We start from the raw sequence: 8,348 nt of genomic DNA, 5'->3' as shown, positions 1-8,348 counted from the left end.
TCTTACTTCCATCAGACAACGTTAGGAAAATCACCATCAGAACCTGTGCATCACTTCAGGAAGGAAAGGTAAGGGAGGCATTACATATTATAAGGCAACTTTCAAACGGTCAGTATTTGGTTAGTACTTTTCAGCTGTATTTATAAGCCAAAACCAGAGAAAAAGTATAATTGAAAAATTTGTGCCCAGTATTTGTAACCCACTTTTGGCTTACAGATACTGATGAAAAATACTGACCAAATAATGATTGTGTGAAAATGGCCTTAGGAGATTGGAAATCTGCAACATAAAATCTGTTTTTATTTGGAAATTTTTTAAATACATTTGGAAATTAAAATAAATTGGAAACGATTCCATGCTATGACACATTGCACTGTAGGTCTTTCTGAGGCAACAGGATTCGTGTTAATATACACTTTAGTCCCTAATTAATGTTTTCAAAATGATGGTTACCATGACAGTTTCGTTATGTAAATGAACAGATTTATTTATTCATTCTTATTTAAAAAAAAAACTTTTTAATTAGGTCCACTATAAAAATTATAGTAAGTGATATATCTGTTCACAAGATCAAAAACATGAAGTTTGAAAGGGTTGTCTGAGATTTTTATATTGATGACCTATCCTTATGATCAGTGGAGGTCTGACTTCCGGCACCCCTGCCAATCAGCTGCTTGAAGTCATATTCATTGGTCACATGGCCTAGATGCAGCTCAGTCCTATTCAAGTGGATGGGGCTGAGCTACAATGTCAAGCACAGCTAATTTCTAAACAGCCTTCAGTTTCTGTTTGGTTATGTAAATATTTTATGCACCCTTTTTGGTGATACATACATAGCCTGTTTTTCACATTAAAGAAAAAAAAAAAAATTTTAGTAGCAAAGCTGCAAGTAAAATACTTTTTTTTTAAGTTATGTCCCCTATCCTTAACAGCAGTTTTGATATAGCAGATGCATGGGTCATGTTCGCCAGGGGTGAGGCTAGTAGCAATTTTTCTCTTTGTGCCCCCTATAAGGTCATATAACACCTTTGGGGGACATTTACCATTATATTTATTTGCTGATTTCTCCTGTAACTGGGGTTGACATATTACCTCTTGTCAAAGGGGGAATTCAGCTCCTGCACACTTTAACAAGGATGTGGAGCATTAGTGCAGAGCTGGTCTGGGTCCAGGATCACTAGAACTGGAGCAGAAAGCCGATTCCTGATATATTTAAAAAAATAATAATACACCGCAGCACTTCCAGTAGGTGAAAATAGTGGGATCCTTTTATTCATATTGGGCGGCACGGATAAAAGCCCGGCCCCGACTTGAAAATGTGAAAAAAGAAGGATGGATCCAGCTTCCCATAAAAAACTGTTTCTTTATTCTTGTTGTGGTAATATGACATACATGGACATCACAGTCTACGCATTTCGGACAAAATAAATCTTAGTCCTTATTCCTGACAGAGAAAAGTGTAAATGAAAAGCTTTTCTTTTTAAAGCAAAAAAGACCCAACCCCCATGCTGATTCCCTATTCCCGACACCTGAGTGAAGGGAGGAGGAAAAAAAACAGCCAGGGACACACCCAGTTTGTGCATACATATATGAAAACATGTTAAAAAGCATGAAAAACTTGCTATTTGTATTGTAAAACCAAATCATGTTTTTATTTAAACCATTAAGTGCGCAGCTCCCCAAACTAAACATCCAAAATGCTTCTCTACTCAGAAGCTTGGCTTTGTGGTCACCACCCCTGATGGGGCGTGATACGCTTTCGATTCCCTGGACAAAAAAAAGCTGCAGTACTTTCTTTATGAACTATCGCAAAATGCGAACTTGCGGCAGATATATTTCTTGTTTTAAAATGGAGAATGTCAGATAAATGTTTGCGTATCCTTGCTTTAATCTGTTTCGTTGTACAAGCCACATATTGTAGCTGACATTCCTTGCATGTTATAACATAAACCACAAATTCTGTATTGCAGTTAATAAGCTGTTTTATTTTGTGTGATTTACCATTAGCTGTTGAAATGACACTCTTACTGGTCTCCATATACGATTCTGGATTTATGAGGGAGGCACAAAAAATAGAAATGAGACTACAGGCTAGACATTATAACATTACCGGCATAAAGAGGGCTACTAAAACAGTACTGTCTCTTGACAGACAGAATCTTGTATTTCCCAATACCCAGCTGACAGCTCATATCAACCAAAAAAACTAAAAAATAAGAAAGGCTTTAGAAGCAGCTGGTAAACAGGATAAAACCAATCACCTTTGTCCCAAGTTATAGTGAAGAATATTTTGAGGTCTGCAAAATTATTAGAGGACATTTTCCTGTACTTAATCGTGATCAGGGATGGAATGGTATAGGGTCCTCTGGAGTCCACATTGGGGCAGAAAATCAGCCCGAGCCTATTCTCTGAACACACAAAACCACAGCAGACTTAGTTATCCTATAATGGTAACTACAGATGTGGCAGCAATAGGTGCATTTGCTGTAGATATATGGAGACCAGCAAGAGTGTCCTTTCAACAGCTAATGGTAAATCACACAACATAAAACAGCTTATTAACTGCAATACAGAATTTGCGGTTTATGTTATAACATGCAAGGAATGTCGATTACAATATGTGGGTTGTACAACGAAACAGATTAAAGCAAGGATACGCAAACATTTATCTGACATTCCCTATTTTAGGACAAGAAATATATCTGCTGGAAGTTCGCATTTTGCGATAGTTCATAAAGTACTGCGGCTTTTTCTGTCCAGGGAATCGAAATAGTATCACGCCCCATCAGGGGTGGTGACCACAAATCCAAGTAGAGAAGCATTTTGAATGTTTAGTTTGGGGAGCTGCGCACCTAATGGTTTAAATAAAAAACAAGATTTGGTTTTACAATACAAATAGCAAGTTTTTCATGCTTTTTAACATGTTTTCATATATGTATGCACAAACTGGGTGTCTCCCTGGCTGTTTTTTTCCTACTCCCTTCACTCAGGTATTGGGAATAGGTAATCAGCATAGGAATTGGGTCTTTTTTCCTTTATAAAGAAAAGGTTTTCATTTACACTTTGCTCTGTCATGAAAAAGGACTAAGATTTATTTTGTCCGAAACGCATAGACTGTGATGTCCATGTATGTCATTTTACCGCAACAAGAATAAAGAAACTGATTTTTTATGGGAAGCTGGATCCATCCTACTTTTTTCATATATATATATAAATATATATATATATACATATACACTCACCTAAAGAATTATTAGGAACACCTGTTCTATTTCACATTAATGCGATTATCTAGTCAACCAATCACATGGCAGTTGCTTCAATGCATGTAGGGTTGTGGTCCTGGTCAAGACAATCTCCTGAACTCCAAACTGAATGTCAGAATGGGATAGAAAGGTGATTTAAGCAATTTTGAGCGTGGCATGGTTGTTGGTGCCAGACGGGCCGGTCTGAGTATTTCACAATCTGCTCAGTTACTGGAATTTTCACGCACAACCATTTCTAGGGTTTACAAAGAATGGTGTGAAAAAGGAAAAACATCCAGTATGCGGCAGTCCTGTGGGCGAAAATGCTTTGTTAATGCTAGAGGTCAGAGGAGAATGGGCCGACTGATTCAAGCTGATAGAAGAACAACGTTGACTGAAAAAAACACTCGTTACAACCGAGGTATGCAGCAAAGCATTTGTGAAGCCACAACATGCACAACCTTGAGGCGGATGGGCTACAACAGCAGAAGACCCCACCGGGTACCACTACAAATAGGAAAAAGAGGCTACAATTTGCACGAGCTCACCAAAATTGGACTGTTGAAGACCGGAGAAATGTTGCCTGATCTGATGAGTCTCGATTTCTGTTGAGACATTCAAATGGTAGAGTCCGAATTTGGCGTAAACAGAATGAGAACATGTATCCATCATGCCTTGTTACCACTGTGCAGGCTGGTGGTGGTGTAATGGTGTGGGGGATGTTTTCTGGGCACACTTTAGGCCCCTTAGTGCCAATTGGCCATAGTTTAAATGCCACAGGCCACCTTAGCATTGTTTCTGACCATGTCCATCCCTTCATGACCACCATGTACCCATCCTCTGATGGCTACTTCCAGCAGGATAATGCACCATGTCACAAAGCTCGAATCATTTCAAATTGGTTTCTTGAACATGACAATGAGTTCACTGTACTAAAATGGCCCCCACAGTCACCAGATATCAACCCAATAGAGCATCTTTGGGATGTGGTGGAATGGGAGCTTCGTGTCCTGGATGTGCATCCCTCAAATCTCCATCAACTGCAAGATGCTATCCTATCAATATGTGCCAACATTTCTAAAGAATGCTATCAGCACCTTGTTAAATCAATGCCACGTATAATTAAGGCAGTTCTGAAGGCAAAAGGGGGTCCAACACCATATTAGTATGGTGTTCCTAATAATTCTGAGTGTATATATATAATGTTCACTGAGCACTGTGTGCAGCAGCCTATTGCCAGCGTCTGGGGTTTCCCTTACCCCTTAGGAGGTTTCTACGAAATATGCCCCTCTTTTAGAGCAAGTAAACGTGACGCCAGTTACAGTTAAGCAACGAAGACATGGAGTCCCCTTTGTAGATGGTAGTGTTGGTACGGATCCCAGATGTGGTGTAGTCCGAAGCAAGTGCAAAACTTGAACTTGAGTGATGAATAAGTTGAATAAACAGAGTCCAGACTTGGTAGTAACATTGAACACAGCTTTACTTGGCATAAACGGTAATCCAAACATTTTCCAGACTTTATCTTGGTCATCAGCAGGTATTGGCTTAACTCTGGCAGGCAAACACTTCTGCAGCAATCTCAACTCTGCTATGCTGTAGCTTTCTCATCTCTGCTATGTTGGCTGGAGTAAATTGGAAACTCTTCCTCTTCTGATGGAACATTGCTGTCTGTACTTTGTCTCTTACTTTAATCCTAGGAAATTATTCCTGGCTTCAAGCTTACTTAGCTTGTGGTAATGCAGGAGGGGACAAGCAACCATATAGACTTCACAGGCAGGGCCTGTGGACCTAGCAGAGCAGACAGTGCTCTGCTAGCCAACACACAACCTTTCCCCATGAGGGGGTAGGCTAGACTGACTAACTCTGAATAAACTCCTCCCTCTCTAAAGAGGGCCAGAATAAAACTAGAAGGTTCCTCTCCAGGGAAACTCGCTCTGCATAGATTGCCACCACCTGCTGGTGAACCAGGCACACTACACTTTAACATTAGTTTTTTTAAGGAAATATGAATACACACATTGCAGGAAATGGCATTAAATATAGGAGATGACACATGATGCACCAATGAAGGTAGTGGGGGTACAAAAGAGGTGGTAATGCGACTCTGGTGTATTACATGTGTATACAGTGATGGAGAGGGTAGGGATGGTAAAAAAAACATTGCTGCCTTCTGGATAGGGAGCCCTGCTGTCAATGACAAAGGGTTCTCTACCCCCACAGCTAGAAAATTAGCATGCAGCTGCCAACTTTTAAAGGATGTTCAGGAAAGTTCTTGCAGAGTTATATGCTGAACACCCGTATGTTTAATGTAAGATGGGTGGTAAGCAAGTGAATAATACAATATAAATAATAATAATCACCAGTTAAAATGTACCATAAACTTCTCATAGTTTTGACAGGAGAGTGGAAGCAGTCAGCTCCAGCCTCTTTGTTCTAGCTTTCACTTGAGTTCTTGGATCCCCACTGGAATCTGGAATCTTCTACATCCATAGGATGCAAGATGGTGGTGGTCATGTCACTTGTTCACGTGACTGCTGTCTCAAGCTGTTCCTGGCTTGGTCCATCATGGCTCAGTTGCTGAACAGCAACTATATGTGTCCAGCGTATGTGCAGATACAACTGTCTGTATGTGTACATTCGTAGGATGTGGCCAGTTACCATTCAACGCCTACACCATAGTGTTGGAAGCAAGGAACAGCCTAAGGAATTGGTCACGTGAACAAGTTATATGGCCACCTCCATCTTGCATCTTTTGGAGGATTCCAGCTTGCTGTGCTTACATTGCTGGTCATCCAGGGAACTTCACCTTTATAGTTGGGGTTGAGTACAAAATCAGTTATGCTTACATGCGTGAAATGGTAGGGTTTATGGCATTATTTTTTATTTATTTTTTACAAATTATGTATACATTGGGCAACCCCTTTAATAGATTTCTCCCACTGACTTCTAAAGTAATTATTCTTCAGTGAAACAGATACAATTACAAATTGGGACATTATTAAATTATTTTATATTAATTTATTTTTTATTCAGAAATATAGCTAGCTAAAATTTGTACATAGAAGTTAGCAATTACTATCATAACAGATATGTATGTTTCCTATGAATTACAGCATTCATACAATGTGATCCTATTTGCAGGTCCAGCACTTCCACGTTATACTCTTAAGGAGTATGGGTCGAGAAGAGTGGAGGATAGCTGCAATATTTGTAATATTAATGTATTGTATGACAGAAACTCAAGGTGCTAGTGTTCATCATCTCTGTGGCGTTCATCTTGTGGAGACTCTTCTGTTGGTGTGTGAAGGCAAAGGGCTCAATTACGAAAACTTCAAAGGTAAAGCTAAGCATGGGTCATCTTATTCATATGATATGTTGTACATTCCTGAACCTATGGTTCCTTGATCCACCTGGACAAATGATTCCAAGAGCATACCCTATAGCTATACAGTGTCAATGTCAGATCCAAATGGGGTTGTTTTCTGATAGACCTCTGGGACGCTGTTTTAAATGGGTTGTTCAGGTTCAGAGTTGAACCCAGACATACCCACATTTTCACCCCTCCGGCCCCTGTGATATGAGCATTGGAGCATTTCAAGGGCTTGTTTGCTTTCTTCCACCCAGCAGTGTATTCGGTGACGTCACTGGCTCTGATGGGCTGGCTTTAGCGCTGCCATAGCAATTTTACAGGCTACAGCGTGCCCATCAGTGCCGGTGACGTCGCCAGGCTCACTTCTGGGCGCAAGTCTCTGCCTGGCAGTCCCTATGGAGAGCCCGGTAAGTCACCGGAACACCATAAAATGCCTTTGCCATGCGCGATTCAGCGCAAGGCAAAGGGGAGCATTGGAGCATGAAATGTTAGTGGGGCTGCCTCGGTGAAATCCTTTTAAGAGAAGCTTGTTCATGTGTGTTTCAACCTGGGTCTACTGGAGGTTCCTCTGATAATGTAGTGGGCCAGTCTGATGATCGGGAGAGATAGCTGTTGGCCAAACAAGTGTTTATGTGACAGTTATAAGGGTTTAAAAGGGTTTAGATGATTTCCTAAAAGTAAACAACATTAATGTTTATGAAAACATGTAGAAATCTGAGTCTCACTTCCTTCTTGGATTTGCGTCCCCACCTATCCCTCGGTTGAACTTGATGGACTTGTGTCTTTTTTCAATCGTATCAACTATGTAACTATGTAAGTTATCTTGCGCATAGCCAGCTTTAGAATATTCTAAAATAACAAAAAAATAATTCTCACCTAACAATTTCTTTGCCAATTTTATTCCAAAGCTTACGATATCCCCTACCAGTCTCAGCTTTTTTCTCCCTCATGACTCACGGTAGCCATTCACTACTGTGCCCAAATGTCCATGTCGACAGGGAGCAGGAAATATAGACTGGCAGTAGACTCAGGAAGCATCAGGACAGGAGTGGCAGATTATGAGTAAAATGATTATTACTTCATTTTATTCTTTAATTTAGAACATTCTAAGCTGGGCTCTTCTGGCTGGACAACCCCTTTAATCTCTGTCTCCGTAGCTGATTGCCAAATTCAATTAGGGTTGTCCTTAATTTAGTTATATAAAAAATGTAGTGGTGTCAAATCTAAAACATTGGCTTAGGCTGGACGTAGGGGTATGAAGAGGGCATATGTCACCAAAGCTTTAGCTGCTATAGGGAGATCTATAATATTCATAGCTGTGTCCCTATAGGAAAGGGGGTGTGGTTATGAAAATTACTGTAGCTATATCATTACCATTCTGTAACTCAGACTATGCATAAAATCGAACTGTATATGACCTAAAGAGAATACATTCAGCCTCCATATTTTAGGCACCCTTTTCTAATGTAGGTCATTAGCAAATGAAAGAAAAGATCGGATTGACTGAATGATTGATTACTTGTTTGTTTGATTGGTTTAGCGATCAATTGACATGGAAATCACTTCTATTGAAAACGTCATCCAGTTTCTCTTAGGTTTATGTAAATATCCTAAAACTACTTATATAAACTCAGATAATTTTCAATGTCATTCTTACTAATGAGCCCTCAAACCTAGAAAAAGAGCACCAGCCCGCCACCAGTGCTTGGCTAAGTGACAGAACTAAACCTAAT

The sequence above is a fragment of the Bufo gargarizans genome, chromosome 2, assembly GCF_014858855.1.
Source record: "Bufo gargarizans isolate SCDJY-AF-19 chromosome 2, ASM1485885v1, whole genome shotgun sequence".
Lineage (NCBI taxonomy): Eukaryota > Metazoa > Chordata > Amphibia > Anura > Bufonidae > Bufo > Bufo gargarizans.
Note: the sequence above shows the minus strand (reverse complement) of the source record.